General features: G+C 52.1%; 1 pseudogene; it reads left to right on the plus strand.

Annotated features, from left to right (window-relative positions):
- The first annotated feature begins 499 nt into the window (after window positions 1–499).
- Window positions 500–18,074, plus strand: part of LOC124699147 — a 32,564-nt pseudogene continuing 14,989 nt past the window's right edge.

Here is an 18,074-nt window from a genome sequence, read left to right on the forward strand (position 1 = left end):
AGCAGGGAGGGGAGTGGTGCAGGGGATGGAGGTGCTGGGCTGGGTCGGAGGTGGACCGGATCGCCGGTAGAGCAGTGGAGCGGTTTTATTTTTTACTGTTCATAGATTTACTGTTCACCGTAGGCTGAGCCGGTGCTCCCCCACGCACGGTTGTCAACAAGATTACATGTTGTAGGTAATACAATACATGCCACGTATGGCATCAAGGTGTCGCCATTGGATGCTGATCCGATGGTCGGTGGAGCTCCTCTGAATAAATAGTTGTATAGCTGATGTAGTGAGTACGCATGCATCTTTCTCGTTTCTTACGATACGACCAAATGATGACTCCTAGTCGACGACTGCAGTCCTCTATAACAGTCGGCCTCCCCTCTCTCCGCCCTTTTAACTGTGATTCACTCTAGTTCATTCGTCCGCCGGCCGTCTCCCCTTCCATTTCCCCAGACCTCCACCAGCATCCTCTCCCAGCTTCCAGCATATCGATAGAAAGAGGAGGAAGATGTCCATGTCGGCGGCAGAGAAGGTGATCGCGCTGGACGTCGACGCCAAGAATGGGCGGGGGGACGAGCTGGACAACGTGTCTGTCGCCGATGGCACTAAACACCAGATCAGTGGTACGTACGCGCGCGCGTGCTATTATAATCTCCCTTCACCCCTCCCATCTGCAGTACTTTGTAGCCTTGCTTAATTCTCCTAAAGCAAAAGAGGAAAGACGATCTTGTTCTTGTTTCGTGCTCCTTGATCGATCATTGTTGGAGCATCTCCACTGGCGCCCACCATAGCGGTCCCGATAGCGATTTGAAGGCCGGCGTGGTTTTTGGGCTCGTACCGGTGCGTCCCAAACGGTGTCGGCTAGTTTTCGAGCCCAATAGAATCGATGGTATCCCCGTGGCGGCCCCTTCGCGTAGGACGCGAATAGGGCGTGCCGGCGCCTCGCCAGAAAATGAGTGTGGGCTCCGCCTGGCAACCAGACACACCGATTTCCCCACCTCCTACCCACGCTCGAGCCGACTCCCATCCCTTTAGATCGCCACCGTCGTTGTCGCCGTCACGCCCCTTCTTGCAATAGACACCGCTGCATGTCTAGGAACCGCTATCCATCGACGCGGCCGCCACCCCCTCGACCGGCGCCGCTGTTTCGCCCGGAAAAGAGCTCGCCGCCACCGCGGCACAACCGCCCTGCCCACAAGGTGTTCGTTCGATTTCCGCGATGGACAACGACGACGAGATGATGGTGCAGCTGTTCACGGAGGAGCAGAACGCTGAGGCTATCCGGCGGCAATAGCAGCAGCTGATTCTGACGAGCATGATGCGTGTTCTCTAGCCTTTCTTCGGCGTGCCTCAGCGCGGCGGCTCAAAGCCAGGCAAGAGGAGGAATATCAACCGGCATCGTCAAGCCGGTGCAATGCTGCTTGACGCCGACTACTTCAACGACGACGCGAACGAAGAAATTTCGGCGCCGGTTTAGGATGAAGAGAGTGGATTTGGTGATCAGAGGGGTACGGGTGTATCACCGTTGGATTTGGTCCACCACCATTGAATTATACTACTCACTAACGGTCCCGCTGGTGGAGATGCTCACGGCGACACACGGCGTGTACCTACTTTTTCTGGCTGATGTCGACTTTCTTGTGAACCACGGGGGGCGAGCTGGTGGTTTGGCGCTGTGTTTTTTGTTTTGTCGCTAGTCTACAGAAGTAGCAACCACGGTGGATTATCTATCACTACGGGGACGACCGGCTACACCGACGGCCCCGCACCGTCGGCACAACAATGATCACCGTCGGCACAGTCTCTGCCGACGGTCACCGTCGGCGTCTCCCCGTCGGCACAGCGAGCGTCGGGGTCCGCGCGCGCACCGTCGGCACGGCAAGTCACCGTCGGCACGGTCGTACGCCGACGGCTGGACGGTGGCCGTCGGCCGCCCCATCGTCGGCAGAGCCACCCAGCCGTCACGCCGGCGCCGTCAACGTCCCCAGCTGTGCCGACGGTGTAACCGTCGGCATAGTTTCCCTTTTTTTTCCCCAGAACTGGCGGCAAACCGGTGGCATTCAAACTGGAAAAAACGCGCGAAAGGGCCTGGCTGTGCCGACGGTGTCACCGTCGGCACAGACCCTGCCATTTGGCACAGCTACGGGCCTGTGCCGACGGTGACACCGTCGGCACAGCCAGGCCCAGTTTTTTCTGATTTTTGCCAATTTGGCCTCATTTGCTCGATAAATCGCACAAAATGCACATATTATAGGATTGAATATGCAGTAACATATATAGCACCATATAGCACAAAGATATCACCGTATAGCACCAAATCTCACAAATATAGCATCAAATCTCACAAATAGCACAAATATAGCATACAAGACCATGGTACATACACCGGATCCACTACAAAGATGGAGCGTGTCATCATGTGCTAGTACAATGTAGAAACTATGGTGGTGCACCACCCGAGTGACGATCTAGCTACGGTGACGAGCTAGCTCCGAGTCGGTGAAGTGAGGCCGCTGTATCTCGACGGTGCTCGGGGAGGTAGAACCACGACGAGAGCCACCGGAACCGAGAAAAATGCCGAGGTTCGGCGAAGCACCGAGGAGAATGGAGACCGGGGTGCATCGGCGTACCACAAGGAGTGTCGTTCCCGGATTCTCCCAATCCCTACATGTTGGAGGGAGTTAGCAACTTAGCCATGTCACACCAAGTTAGCAACTTAGCCAAGTTAGCAACTTACCGGGGTCAACGACGCGACGCTTGTACATGATATAGAACTCCTCCTTGGACGGGAACAACGGCGTCGGCCCGGATGAGGTGGCTCCGGGAGTGGTTCCTCTCGCACTCCGGTCATCATGAGCCGAGTGAAACTCGCAAGAAACGGGAGAGATAGCTCAGATTCAAACATGGGGACTTATGATGTTTTGCAACCATAGAGATTGAAACTTACCGCCATCTGGTTGCTCGTCCACTGGACATAGGCATCTTTCACAAGGTCATGCTCCTTAATCTTCTCGAGATACTCCTCGTAAGCTACTGCATAGGCCTCCTCGAGCTGAGTCTACAATTTCAGAAATAATGCGTCTCATCAACATAGCCATTCAGGAACAAGAGTCAAAACAGAGGATGAAAGTGTGGATGACTTACATCTACCTCTACCCGAGAACGGCATGTAGTCCGCGAGGAGGTAGCGTAGGCTGCCGGAGGAGGGTAGCCTTGATCTGCGTGAAGTTCCTCCGAGGCTTGAAACCCCCGACAAGGCGGGCGGGACGTCCATGCGGCTGGCCGGACCCCGCCGACATCATCGCCACCTCGTCGACCGGCTCGGTCATCGGGTCCTCCACCTCTGGATGGAGCTTGGCGTACTCCTCGCAGTATCTTTCCTTGCTCTCTTTGGCCTTGCCGTAGTACCTCTCAGGCGCGGGCCGAGGCTCGTTCGGACTGGGCGTCACCAGCTTCATGTGCGTCCACGCTTCCATCTCACCAACTTCCCTCCCGAGCTTCTTCCACTGCATCACAAAACAAATGTTATGCATATCATCGAAAATCAAAAAAATGCAGCTTGTTCCATTTTTATATGTACCAGACGCTCCCGATAGCGATCGGTGCTGCTGCTCCCCGCACTGTGTGTTCCCTGGTTCCACTACAACAAATGTGACATTCTATGACGCTCATTCCGTGACGATACAGTGAAAAAACGTCAGGGAATAGTCAAAAATTCAGAAACTGTGACGTTTTTTGACTGAAACGTCATGGAATGAGCGTCATATAATGTCACATATGTTGTAGTGTTCCCACGGTTGGCCTTGTTCCGGTCGCTCACGGCCTTGAAATCGGGGTTTTCGCCGACCCAATTCTTGACCAACTCCATGAAGGCGGCCCTCTTATTATTATCAGCCCAATGTGGTACAACCTGCAAAATCAAAACTCATTTGAAGAACAAACAATATAGTTGCAAGTTAGCCGCAGTACATAGAATCGCATTGACAATTACTTACCGACATGAATTGCTCTATCGTCATAGCCGGGGCGAGTCCACTGCACAATCTCAGGCTTTGTGTACCTTACGCCCTGCTCAGCATAGAAGTGGCCGATGCACGTGATCCTCTGGTTGTACCACTGCTGCCGTGTCAACTTCCGACACATGCTACGGAGGATCACGTCCGCCCTCTCCTTATGCTCAGTCGCCACCCTATAATTGCGCTGCAATCAAGCATAACAGAAAGTGTGAGAGGCATGAGTTATCACGGTGGGGTTATCAACTACATATGAACGAAACCCAAAGAGTATGCATTACGTACCCAAAACTTCTTGATCACGGCGTCGGCGGCGGAAGTAAAGCCAGGGTAAGGCGCTATCTCAAAGTCTTCCCAAGTGTAGGCTAGCTTGGACTCGCCCCCAAGGACCGGAGTGTACATCCCCGGCCAGTACTTCCTAATAGCAGCTCCAATCAGACTCCCTGGCACGCGGACATTCCCCGTGTATGTGAAATTCCTGCACAATTATCAAACATTAGAAAATGCTAAGTGTCATAACGAAAATGAAATCACCTTACTACTTACTCTATCTTTCCTGGACAAGGAGCCACTTCTCATCCTCCGTAGCGGGTTCCTTACTCTCATCGGGAACCTGCGCTTCCCCACGAATCCGCAACTTCTTCGGAGCCATCTCCGTCGAAGCCTCCTCGTCCCTAGACTCCTCCTCCTCCTCCCTAGTGTCCTCCTCCTCCTCCCTAGTGTCCTCCTCCTCGTCCATAGGCGCGTGAAGCCACCGAGCCGGGAAGCGAGAGGGAATGTCGGCTAGAAGGAGGCTGTGCATTCCCCCTCGTCCTCCGGCTCGTCCTCCCCCTCGTCCTCCGGCTCGTCCTCCCCCTCGTCCTCCGGCTCGTCCTCCCCTCGTCCTCCCCGCCCTCCGTGCTGCGTCTTCGTAACGCCGGGTGGGAACAATGGGTCTTCCACTCCGTCTGGAAGCACCCGGCCCTGGCTTCCGCTGATGCATCTGATCAAGCAAGGAGCTCGATGATGCCTTCCGTCCGCTCATATTGGGCAATTACCTGCATAAGAAAAAGAGAAAATAATTAATAAGCATGTTGAAAATTAATAAGCATAATGACAAATATAGGTACTAAGCATAATGAAAAATGTAGGTATTAAGCATAATGACAAATGTATGTATTAAGCATAATGATAATGTAGGTACTAAGCATAATGACAAATGTATGTATTAAGCATAATGATAATGTAGGTACTAAGCATAAAAGACCCTCACCATTCATCACCACTCTCATCTCTAGGCATTGGGTTCTCAGCCTCACTATCAAAATCGGTATCATATGAGTATTCATGGTCGGCATTGGGTTCCGGTTGAGTCTCGACAATGTTGTCTTTGCTCGCATGGCGCTTGGTGAGCATAGCTATGTCCTTCGGGTCCACCACGGTCTCACCACGCATTTGTACATCGTTGTGGAGATCCCGAAGACCTATGTCTATTTGAAGAGCCCCGAACTGCTCTTCCTCTTGATAGAAAATTCCCTCATATGTTACCGGGTCAATGTTGTTGTAATCGTCCTCGGAGGGGATGGGTAGCTTACCATGTGGCGATACCGGAACACGACTTCCCAGCCCATGAGTTCCTCATTCGACATGGGTAGGACAAATAATAAACTTGCTTGGTTTGGTGAGCCACAACATAGACGTCGGATCCGCTGTAGGTGGTTGTAGGCCTAACTTCAACTAAACCAATGGAAGGGGTGCTTCTCATTCCACCGTGTGGGTCAAACCGAGTGGCATTTGAACACAAAGAGCTTGAGTTCTATGTTTGCGTTGTTGAACGTCAACTCGTATACCTTTTGTAACCTTCCATAGTAATCAAGATCATCGGCTCCGCGAGTGTAGACCCAGTATTTATTGTTTTTGCATTAGGCCGGTTCTTCGGTGAAACTCCGTATGGAAGCGATACCCATTTACATCATACTTCTCATGCGTATGGACTCTACGGTTAAAACCACGGGAAACGCATCTCAACTCATCTCGTCATCTCAACGTTGGGATCAGCTCCCTACAAGTTCGGTTCAGATTATTTTGTGCATTAGTTACGTGTAATAAGACAAGTCACGGATTGCAAAGTAAGAGGAACATTTGAGAAATTACTTTTTCATGGAACCGAGTTCACGAAGCTTTTATTTAAGGGCGGGGCACCCTCTTTCGAGAAGAGTGTACCACTTTGCGTGGGAGTGGGACCATTTCTTCCCGACCACATTTCATCATGGAATTAGTTGAAAGGAGAAAATACGTATTAGACCAAAACCAAGTTACTTGGTTGCAAAGTAATTGGTTCATCATTTTACCTCATGAAATCGACCACTTCCTCCATGTTCATAAGCACGTAAAGCATTATGCAATCCTTCTCTTACGGCGAAATGTTCTCCACTTTTGAGGCACCGGCCTTGCCACAGGGATATTTGAAGAGCAAGAGCTTTGGGTCACGGTTGGGCTCATCGGAATTGTACCGAGCGACCGGGTTATGCTTAGTGGGCACATCATTGGCATAGTACATTGTCGTGGCGTACTGCCATCTCATGGAGGAGAGTTGCCTCAGCTATGCATGCTTCAATCTTATTTTTGTTTCCACATTTGTACCGAATATACTTGAACTCCCTCTCAATACAAAGCGCCAACGATCTTGCACGGTCCCCCAAGAGTGCCTCGTTGGCGAGATGCACGATGAGATGTAACATCGGAGTGAAGAAGCCTGGGGGAATATCATCTCTAACTTGCATAGCATGTCCGGCACTTGCTCCTGTAGCTTCTCAATCACCTCGGTACATATACGCTTAGCACGGACCGTGCGGAAAAAATGGCTCACCTCCGCAAGCACTCGCCGGACATGATCGGGGAGATACCCTCGAAGCATCACCGGCATCGGCCGCTCAATCCATATCTGATAGTCGTGACTCTTGAGCCCGTTTATTTTTCCTGTAGCAAGATTGACTCCCTTACTCATATTCGAACAATAACCATCGGGGAACATCACGTCATATTTGAGCCACGTAAATGCCTCCTTCTTGTCGGCGCTATCAAGACGAGTACTTGGCATGCGGCTTTAACCAACCTTTTCGATTGCCCTCGGGAGGCTGCATGTGTAGAGCCACCCTGTCACATATCTCCTCAATATCGACTCTAGGCTGAAACATTATCCCTTGACTTGCCTGGTATGTTGCAGCAGGTGTTAAGGAATGCCTCCCCACAATTCTTTTCGGTGTGCATCATATCGATATTATGGGGAAGTTCAAGGTCCTTGTAATACTCGAGCTCGTTATGCACGCTATGTGAGTCCGGTTGTGCGTTTTACCATATCCCTCAAATTGGTGGCCGGGTTCCTTACTAGGGTTGGAGAGCACGTAGCTCGGCATCAACGGTTGCACCATTGAACTTTGGTATTTCTTTATGTTCAAGCACAACTACGCCTTTCGTGAAGTTTTTCTTGTCGGATCTGAACCGATGCCACTGGACTGAGGAACTTGCGGTGTTTGTCAAAGGCAACATATTTGTGTCCAGCTTTTAGGTGCACTGAATTCTAGTTCGTGCACGCACCTTGGGCATGGAAACTTACCAGCTGTACTATGCCCACGGAATAGGGCGTACCGGGTAGGTCATGCATCGAATAGTGGAACCAAACTTTCATGATGAAGTTTCTCTTTGAAGCTCGGTCGTATGTCAATGTACCGTGATGCCACGAGTGGTGCAAATCATCCACAAGTGGTTGCATTAAGACACTCAATTTCTTCCCTGGATATTCGGGCCACTGGAAGGATCATCGACAAGAATATGTTCTTCCTTTGCATTACGACTCCGGGAGGGAGATTGAGCGGAATAACAAACACGGGCCAGCAGCTGTACGCGGCAGTCGACATACCATATGGGTTGAATCCATCGGTTGCTATCGCAATTCTAACATTCCGAGCCTCACTTGCCTCATTTGGGTGCTTTTCATCGAAGCGCTTCCATGATTGACCATCAGATGGATGTACCATGGGTACCCGTTTCTTCTCGTCTTGCAATCTTATCCCGGTCTTATGCCATGTCATACGCTTGCAGTCTCCTCGAACATGTAAAGCCGCTGGATTCTTTTGATGAATGGGAGATAACGAAGAATCTTTATGGCTACTTTTGTCCGCACTCTTCGACCATTGCCTACATCTACCTCATGATACCTAGAGTGACCACACTTGGCACGGTACTTGTCATCCGCATAGTCTTTCCAAAACAAAAGGCAAAGTTTTGGACGAGACATCATATGTTACATAATCCATTTTCAATGCTTTCAAGATTTTCTTCGTTTCGTACATGGTCTTGGGCAAGCAATGACCTTCGGGCAACATGTTACCTACTCTGTGCTCGAGTCTTTTCAAAGGATGCTCGAGTACTCTCAAACATGCACTTGTCGGCTAGCAAGCTGCGTGATGCCATCAAGTTGAGACATTTTTGCACCCGGGTATAGAGGCCTCCTAGCCGAGGCCATCATATCAATGAAGGCCCTCGCGGTTGGCTCAGGTTCCTCCTCCGGAAGTTCCTCCGGTTGTGGCGGTCCCTCCGGTTCGAGCGGTTCCTCCGGTTCAGGCTACGTTCGTCCCATGGTAACTCGGCATGTTAGCATCCCGAAGATCATCTAGCAAGTTTAAGATGCCATCGTTCTCATTGCCATCGATCCAGCTGCCGCATCACCTCACCTCTATCACGTTCGTGCCGAGAAAAGTCGACCGGCGGGTCGTAGTCACGCATATACCCATTCCACCAAAGGTGTTTAGTCATCTCTAGAATATCCTTAGGATGACGCCTCCTGCTGGACATTGCAAGGGCAACGGGGACGAACAATCCCCTTCGAACCACGAGCTAACTCCTTCACTAACAAATCGGTCTTCCATTTCCATTCATCTGTCACTTGAGTCGAACTAACACGGCCACTTGTACATCCACTCATTATCGGCCATCCTGCTTTATTGCGTGACAAACAACAAATAGTAGCATGAAATTGAATGCATCATATTTTTATTTTTCTACCGGCGAAAACGCGTGCATCAACCTACATCTCTACTAGGTGGGCTCCTAGCAGCCCCGGACCCGTAGTTGGGTACGTTCTCCACGTTCTGCTCGGGTGCGAGACGGAATTCGACAGCACCTCCCCGCTGCTCTCCCGATACACGTCTCGGCAAAAGCCGAGAGGATGTGCATCCGGAGAACAACGGGGAGGCGCGACGAAATCCTGTCTCGCACCCGAGCAGCATGGAAAACGTGCCCAACTACGAGTCCGGCGACTGTCCCGTAAATGCCACAAGCGTTACGGTTCAAAATATGCTGACCACTAATGCATATTTATCCGCGTAACGCTTGCGGACGGGAATTGACACCTAGGTTACGCGACTTGACGGAGAAATTAAATCTAGTGACATAAAAAATGCGAAGGGGAGTCGGCAATTCAGCTCACCCTCGAGCTGTAGAGGAAGTAGTCGAACAACCGGCGATGTCGACGGCCGTAGAGATGCGCCGCAAGATCCGGGGTCGTCACGCGGGGTGCTCACTACGGGACCTAGTTAAAATAATAAAAATTTGTCAATGCAAATTCATCGCTAAATAGATTTCATTTTCAATTTCAATTAGCATTTCAATTTCAATTTCATTTTGCATTTCAATTTTATTTTCAATTAGCATTTCAATTTCATTTTCATTTTCAATTAGCATTTCAATTTCAATTTCATTTAGCATTTCAATTTTTATTTTCAATTAGCATTTCAATATCTTTTTCAACTAGCATTTCAATTTCAATTTCATTTTCAATTTCATTTTCCATTTCAATTTTCCCTAACTATTAACTACTCAATAACTAACTAACTACCAAATAGACACAAAAATAAAAATAAAAAGAAGAAAAATTACCTTCAATTACGGGCGAGGCGGGCGAGGGCAGCGGAGGCGAGGGGGCCGGGCGAGGCGGCGCCGCAGGCGCGGCGAGGCGAGGGGGTCGGGGCGGGCGGCCGCGGCGCGGCGGGGCTGCTGCCGACGCGGCGGAGCGAGGACGGCCGGGCGTCGGCGGGTGGTGGCGGAGGAAGAGGGCGGCCGGGCGTTGGCCGGGCGTCGGCGGGTGGTGGCGGAGGCGAGGGGGTCGAGGCGGGGCGGCTGCCGACGCGGCGGAGGCGAGGGCGGCCGGGCCTCGGCGGGTGGTGGCGGAGGAAGAGGGCGGGCGAGGTGGCCGGGCGTCGGCGGGTGGTGGCGGAGGCGAGGGCGGCCGGGCGTGGCGGCGGGTGGTGGCGGAGGCGAGGGCGGCCGGGCGTGGCGGCGGGTGGCGGCCGGGAGAGACGGCGGCGCGCGGGGGTGGGGCGTGACCGAGGGCGGGCCGGGGGTGGGGGTGTGGATGAGGTGGTCGGGCCGCGCGCGCGATCCGATTATGTCCACCCACCCGTGCCGACGGTGAGTTTGTGCCGACGGTGACCGTCGGCACAGGCTGTTTTTTTTATTTTTTTATTTTATTTTTTATTTTCCTTTTTATTTTTTTAAATAAATATTGTCACTATTTACTACAAAAAATAAGAATAGAATAGGAGTAAGCACTTGTTCTACTAGGTTACTTAGTTGGCATGATGTTGTGCCGACGGCCGTCGGCACGAGCTGTTTTTACTACGGGTTACTTAGTTGGCATGACGGTGTGCCGACGGTGATGTTATTGTCACTATTTACTACAAAAAATAAGAATAGAATAGATCATCTCAAATCATAACCCTAACCCTAACCCTAAACAATAAGTGTAGGAAGTTAGGAACCCCATGTCCGAGAAGCCGGGCACACCGCGAGAGGGTAGCATTGGATATAGAACCATCTTAAATCACTTTTGTGCATGCCATGTGGACACACACAACTTTTGGGGCCATTCCCTAGGTCCGATGCTCGATTTCCGACGAAACCCTAGTTACGTTGACCGCGTCGTCTACCCCTTTGATCGCATCCCATCGGGGTCCCCGGTGGGCGTATGCCTACGTTTGAGCTTGGTTAGGTCATAGGTACATGTGGAAACAAGGATCATACCCTATGATCCCAAGGTTCTCTCCGGTTCACCTCCGAGGAGTTCCCCCTATACATGCAGAATCCGCCTAAGTGTAGGAACCCCATGTCCAGAAGCGGGCACACCCGGAGGGGTAGCATTGGATATAGAACCATCTCAAATCACTTTTGTGCATGCCATGTGGACACACACAACTTTTGGGGCCATTCCCTAGGTCCGATGCTCGATTTACGACGAAACCCTAGTTACGTTGACCGCGTCGTCTACCCCTTTGACTGCATCCCATCGGGGGTCCCCGGTGGGCGTATGCCTACGTTTGAGCTTGGTTAGGTCATAGGTACATGTGGAAACAAGTACCATCCCCTATGATCCCAAGGTTCTCTCCGGTTCACCTCGAGGGAGTTCCCCCTATACATGCGAGAATCCGCCTAAGTGTAGGAACCCCATGTCCGAGAAGCCGGGCACACCCGGAGGGGGTAGCATTGGATATAGAACCATCTTAAATCACTTTTGTGCATGGCATGTGGACACACACAACTTTTGGGGCCATTCCCTAGGTCCGATGCTCGATTTCTGACGAAACCCTTGTTCTGTTGACCGCGCCGTCTACCCCTTTGACTGCATCCCATCGGGGTTCCCCCGGTGGGCGTATGCCTACGTTTGAGCTTGGTTAGGTCATAGGTACATGTGGAAACAAGTACCATCCCCTATGATCCCAAGGTTCTCTCCGGTTCACCTCCAGGGAGTTCCCCTATACATGCGGAATCCGCCTATGTGTAGGAACCCCATGTCCGAGAAGCCGGGCACACCGGAGGGGTAGCATTGGATATAGAACCATCTCAAATCACTTTTGTGCATGCCATGTGGACACACACAACTTTTGGGGCCATTCCCTAGGTCCGATGCTCGATTTCGACGAAACCCTAGTCACGTTGACCGCGTCGTCTACCCCTTTGATTGCATCCCATCGGGGTCCCCGGTGGGCGTATGCCTACGTTTGAGCTTGCTTAGGTCATAGGTACATGTGGAAACAAGTAACATCCCATATGATCCCAAGGTTCTCTCCGGTTCACCTCCGAGGAGTTCCCCCTATACATGCGGAATCGCCTAAGTGTAGGAACCCCATGTCCGAGAAGCCGGGCACACCGGAGGGGTAGCATTGGATATAGAACCATCTCAAATCACTTTTGTGCATGCCATGTGGACACACACAACTTTTGGGGCCATTCCCTAGGTCCGATGCTCGATTTACGACGAAACCCTAGTTCGTTGACCGCGCAGTCTACCCCTTTGATCGCATCCCATCGGGGTTCCCCCGGTGGGCGTATGCCTACGTTTGAGCTTGGTTAGGTCATAGGTACATGTGGAAACAAGTACCATCCCCTATGATCCCAAGGTTCTCTCCGGTTCACCTCAGGGAGTTCCCCTATACATGCGGGAATCCGCCTAAGTGTAGGAACCCCATGTCCGAGAAGCCGGGCACACCGGAGGGGTAGCATTGGATATAGAACCATCTCAAATCACTTTTGTGCATGCCATGTGGACACACACAACTTTTGGGGCCATTCCCTAGGTCCGATGCTCGATTTCGACGAAACCCTAGTTACGTTGACCGCGTCGTCTACCCCTTTGATCGCATCCCATCGGGGTCCCCGGTGGGCGTATGCCTACGTTTGAGCTTGGTTAGGTCATAGGTACATGTGGAAACAAGTACCATCCCTATGATCCCAAGGTTCTCTCCGGTTCACCTCCGAGGAGTTCCCCCTATACATGCGGAATCCGCCTAAGTGTAGGAACCCCATGTCGAGAAGCCGGGCACACCGGAGGGGTAGAATTGGATATAGAACCATCTTAAATCACTTTTGTGCATGCCATGTGGACACACACAACTTTTGGGGCCATTCCCTAGGTCCGATGCTCGATTTCGACGAAACCCTAGTTACGTTGACCGCGCCGTCTACCCCTTTGATTGCATCCCATCGGGGTCCCCGGTGGGCGTATGCCTACGTTTGAGCTTGGTTAGGTCATAGGTACATGTGGAAACAAGTACCATCCCCTATGATCCCAAGGTTCTCTCCGGTTCACCTCCGAGGAGTTCCCCCTATACATGCGAGAATCCGCCTAAGTGTAGGAACCCCATGTCCAGAAGCCGGGCACACCCGGAGGGGTAGCATTGGATATAGAACCATCTCAAATCACTTTTGTGCATGCCATGTGGACACACACAACTTTTGGGGCCATTCCCTAGGTCCGATGCTCGATTTACGACGAAACCCTAGTTACGTTGACCGCGTCGTCTACCCCTTTGATCTGCATCCCATCGGGGTCCCCGGTGGGCGTATGCCTACGTTTGAGCTTGGTTAGGTCATAGGTACATGTGGAAACAAGTACCATCCCCTATGATCCCAAGGTTCTCTCCGGTTCACCTCCAGGGAGTTCCACCTATACATGCGGGAATCGCCTAAGTGTAGGAACCCCATGTCCGAGAAGCCGGGCACACCGGGAGGGGTAGCATTGGATATAGAACCATCTCAAATCACTTTTGTGCATGCCATGTGGACACACACAACTTTTGGGGCCATTCCCTAGGTCCGATGCTCGATTTACGACGAAACCCTAGTTCTGTTGACCGCGCCGTCTACCCCTTTGACTGCATCCCATCGGGGGTCCCCAGGTGGGCGTATGCCTACGTTTGAGCTTGGTTAGGTCATAGGTACATGTGGAAACAAGTACCATCCCCTATGATCCCAAGGTTCTCTCCGGTTCACCTCGAGGAGTTCCCACTATACATGCGGGAATCCGCACTAAGTGTAGGAACCCCATGTCCAGAAGCCGGGCACACCGGAGGGGGTAGCATTGGATATAGAACCATCTCAAATCACTTTTGTGCATGCCATGTGGACACACACAACTTTTGGGGCCATTCCCTAGGTCCGATGCTCGATTTCGACGAAACCCTAGTTACGTTGACCGCGTCGTCTACCCCTTTGATCGCATCCCATCGGGGGTCCCCGGTGGGCGTATGCCTACGTTTGAGCTTGCTTAGGTCATAGGTACATGTGGAAACAAGTACCATCCCCTATGATCCCAAGGTTCTCTCCGGTTCACCTCCGAGGAGTTCCCCCTATACATGCGGAATGCGCCTAAGTGTAGGAACCCCATGTCCGAGAAGCCGGGCACACCGGAGGGGTAGCATTGGATATAGAACCATCTTAAATCACTTTTGTGCATGCCATGTGGACACACACAACTTTTGGGGCCATTCCCTAGGTCCGATGCTCGATTTACGACGAAACCCTAGTTACGTTGACCGCGCCGTCTACCCCTTTGATCGCATCCCATCGGGGTCCCCGGTGGGCGTATGCCTACGTTTGAGCTTGGTTAGGTCATAGGTACATGTGGAAACAAGTACCATCCCCTATGATCCCAAGGTTCTCTCCGGTTCACCTCCGAGGGAGTTCCCCCTATACATGCGAGATCCGCCTAAGTGTAGGAACCCCATGTCCGAGAAGCCGGGCACACCCGGAGGGGTAGCATTGGATATAGAACCATCTCAAATCACTTTTGTGCATGCCATGTGGACACACACAACTTTTGGGGCCATTCCCTAGGTCCGATGCTCGATTTCCGACGAAACCCTAGTTACGTTGACCGCGTCGTCTACCCCTTTGATCGCATCCCATCGGGGTCCCCGGTGGGCGTATGCCTACGTTTGAGCTTGGTTAGGTCATAGGTACATGTGGAAACAAGTACCATCCCCTATGATCCCAAGGTTCTCTCCGGTTCACCTCCGAGGGAGTTCCCCCTATACATGCGAGAATCGCCTAAGTGTAGGAACCCCATGTCCGAGAAGCCGGGCACACCCGGAGGGGTAGCATTGGATATAGAACCATCTCAAATCACTTTTGTGCATGCCATGTGGACACACACAACTTTTGGGGCCATTCCCTAGGTCCGATGCTCGATTTACGACGAAACCCTAGTTCGTTGACCGCGCCGTCTACCCCTTTGATCGCATCCCATCGGGGTCCCCAGGTGGGCGTATGCCTACGTTTGAGCTTGGTTAGGTCATAGGTACATGTGGAAACAAGTACCATCCCCTATGATCCCAAGGTTCTCTCCGGTTCACCTCCGAGGGAGTTCCCCCTATACATGCGGAATGCGCCTAAGTGTAGGAACCCCATGTCCGAGAAGCCGGGCACACCGGAGGGGTAGCATTGGATATAGAACCATCTCAAATCACTTTTGTGCATGCCATGTGGACACACACAACTTTTGGGGCCATTCCCTAGGTCCGATGCTCGATTTACGACGAAACCCTAGTTACGTTGACCGCGTCGTCTACCCCTTTGATTGCATCCCATCGGGGGTCCCCGGTGGGCGTATGCCTACGTTTGAGCTTGGTTAGGTCATAGGTACATGTGGAAACAAGTACCATCCCCTATGATCCCAAGGTTCTCTCCGGTTCACCTCGAGGAGTTCCCCCTATACATGCGGGAATCTGCCTAAGTGTAGGAACCCCATGTCCGAGAAGCCGGGCACACCGGAGGGGTAGCATTGGATATAGAACCATCTTAAATCACTTTTGTGCATGCCATGTGGACACACACAACTTTTGGGGCCATTCCCTAGGTCCGATGCTCGATTTCGACGAAACCCTAGTTACGTTGACCGCGCAGTCTACCCCTTTGATCGCATCCCATCGGGGTCCCCGGTGGGCGTATGCCTACGTTTGAGCTTGGTTAGGTCATAGGTACATGTGGAAACAAGTACCATCCCCTATGATCCCAAGGTTCTCTCCGGTTCACCTCCGAGGAGTTCCCCTATACATGCGGAATCCGCCTAAGTGTAGGAACCCCATGTCCGAGAAGCCGGGCACACCGGGAGGGGTAGCATTGGATATAGAACCATCTCAAATCACTTTTGTGCATGCCATGTGGACACACACAACTTTTGGGGCCATTCCCTAGGTCCGATGCTCGATTTCCGACGAAACCCTAGTTACGTTGACCGCGTCGTCTACCCCTTTGATCGCATCCCATCGGGGTCCCCGGTGGGCGTATGCCTACGTTTGAGCTTGGTTAGGTCATAGGTACATGTGGAAACAAGTACCATCCCCTATGATCCCAAGGTTCTCTCCGGTTCACCTCCGAGGAGTTCCCCCTATACATGCGAGAATCGCCTAAGTGTAGGAACCCCATGTCCGAGAAGCCGGGCACACCGGGAGGGTAGCATTGGATATAGAACCATCTTAAATCACTTTTGTGCATGGCATGTGGACACACACAACTTTTGGGGCCATTCCCTAGGTCCGATGCTCGATTTCTGACGAAACCCTTGTTCTGTTGACCGCGCCGTCTACCCCTTTGATCGCATCCCATCGGGTTCCCCGGTGGGCGTATGCCTACGTTTGAGCTTGGTTAGGTCATAGGTACATGTGGAAACAAGTACCATCCCCTATGATCCCAAGGTTCTCTCCGGTTCACCTCCGAGGAGTTCCCCTATACATGCGAGAATCCGCCTATGTGTAGGAACCCCATGTCCGAGAAGCCGGGCACACCGGAGGGGTAGCATTGGATATAGAACCATCTCAAATCACTTTTGTGCATGCCATGTGGACACACACAACTTTTGGGGCCATTCCCTAGGTCCGATGCTCGATTTCGACGAAACCCTAGTCCCGTTGACCGCGTCGTCTACCCCTTTGATCGCATCCCATCGGGGTCCCCGGTGGGCGTATGCCTACGTTTGAGCTTGCTTAGGTCATAGGTACATGTGGAAACAAGTAACATCCCATATGATCCCAAGGTTCTCTCCGGTTCACCTCCGAGGGAGTTCCCCCTATACATGCAGAATCTGCCTAAGTGTAGGAACCCCATGTCCGAGAAGCGGGCACACCGGAGGGGTAGCATTGGATATAGAACCATCTCAAATCACTTTTGTGCATGCCATGTGGACACACACAACTTTTGGGGCCATTCCCTAGGTCCGATGCTCGATTTACGACGAAACCCTAGTTACGTTGACCGCGCCGTCTACCCCTTTGATCGCATCCCATCGGGGTTCCCCGGTGGGCGTATGCCTACGTTTGAGCTTGGTTAGGTCATAGGTACATGTGGAAACAAGTACCATCCCCTATGATCCCAAGGTTCTCTCCGGTTCACCTCCGAGGAGTTCCACCTATACATGCGGAATCCGCCTAAGTGTAGGAACCCCATGTCCGAGAAGCCGGGCACACCGGAGGGTAGCATTGGATATAGAACCATCTCAAATCACTTTTGTGCATGCCATGTGGACACACACAACTTTTGGGGCCATTCCCTAGGTCCGATGCTCGATTTCTGACGAAACCCTAGTTCTGTTGACCGCGTCGTCTACCCCTTTGACTGCATCCCATCGGGGTTCCCCCGGTGGGCGTATGCCTACGTTTGAGCTTGGTTAGGTCATAGGTACATGTGGAAACAAGTACCATCCCTATGATCCCAAGGTTCTCTCCGGTTCACCTCCGAGGGAGTTCCCCCCTATACATGCAGAATCTGCCTAAGTGTAGGAACCCCATGTCCGAGAAGCCGGGCACACCCGGAGGGGGTAGAATTGGATATAGAACCATCTTAAATCACTTTTGTGCATGCCATGTGGACACACACAACTTTTGGGGCCATTCCCTAGGTCCGATGCTCGATTTCCGACGAAACCCTAGTTCACGTTGACCGCGCCGTCTACCCCTTTGATCGCATCCCATCGGGGTCCCCCGGTGGGCGTATGCCTACGTTTGAGCTTGGTTAGGTCATAGGTACATGTGGAAACAAGTACCATCCCCTATGATCCCAAGGTTCTCTCCGGTTCACCTCCGAGGGAGTTCCCCCTATACATGCGGAATCCGCCTAAGTGTAGGAACCCCATGTCCGAGAAGCCGGGCACACCCGGAGGGGTAGCATTGGATATAGAACCATCTCAAATCACTTTTGTGCATGCCATGTGGACACACACAACTTTTGGGGCCATTCCCTAGGTCCGATGCTCGATTTACGACG

This window comes from Lolium rigidum, chromosome 3, assembly GCF_022539505.1.
Source record: "Lolium rigidum isolate FL_2022 chromosome 3, APGP_CSIRO_Lrig_0.1, whole genome shotgun sequence".
Classification (NCBI taxonomy): domain Eukaryota; kingdom Viridiplantae; phylum Streptophyta; class Magnoliopsida; order Poales; family Poaceae; genus Lolium; species Lolium rigidum.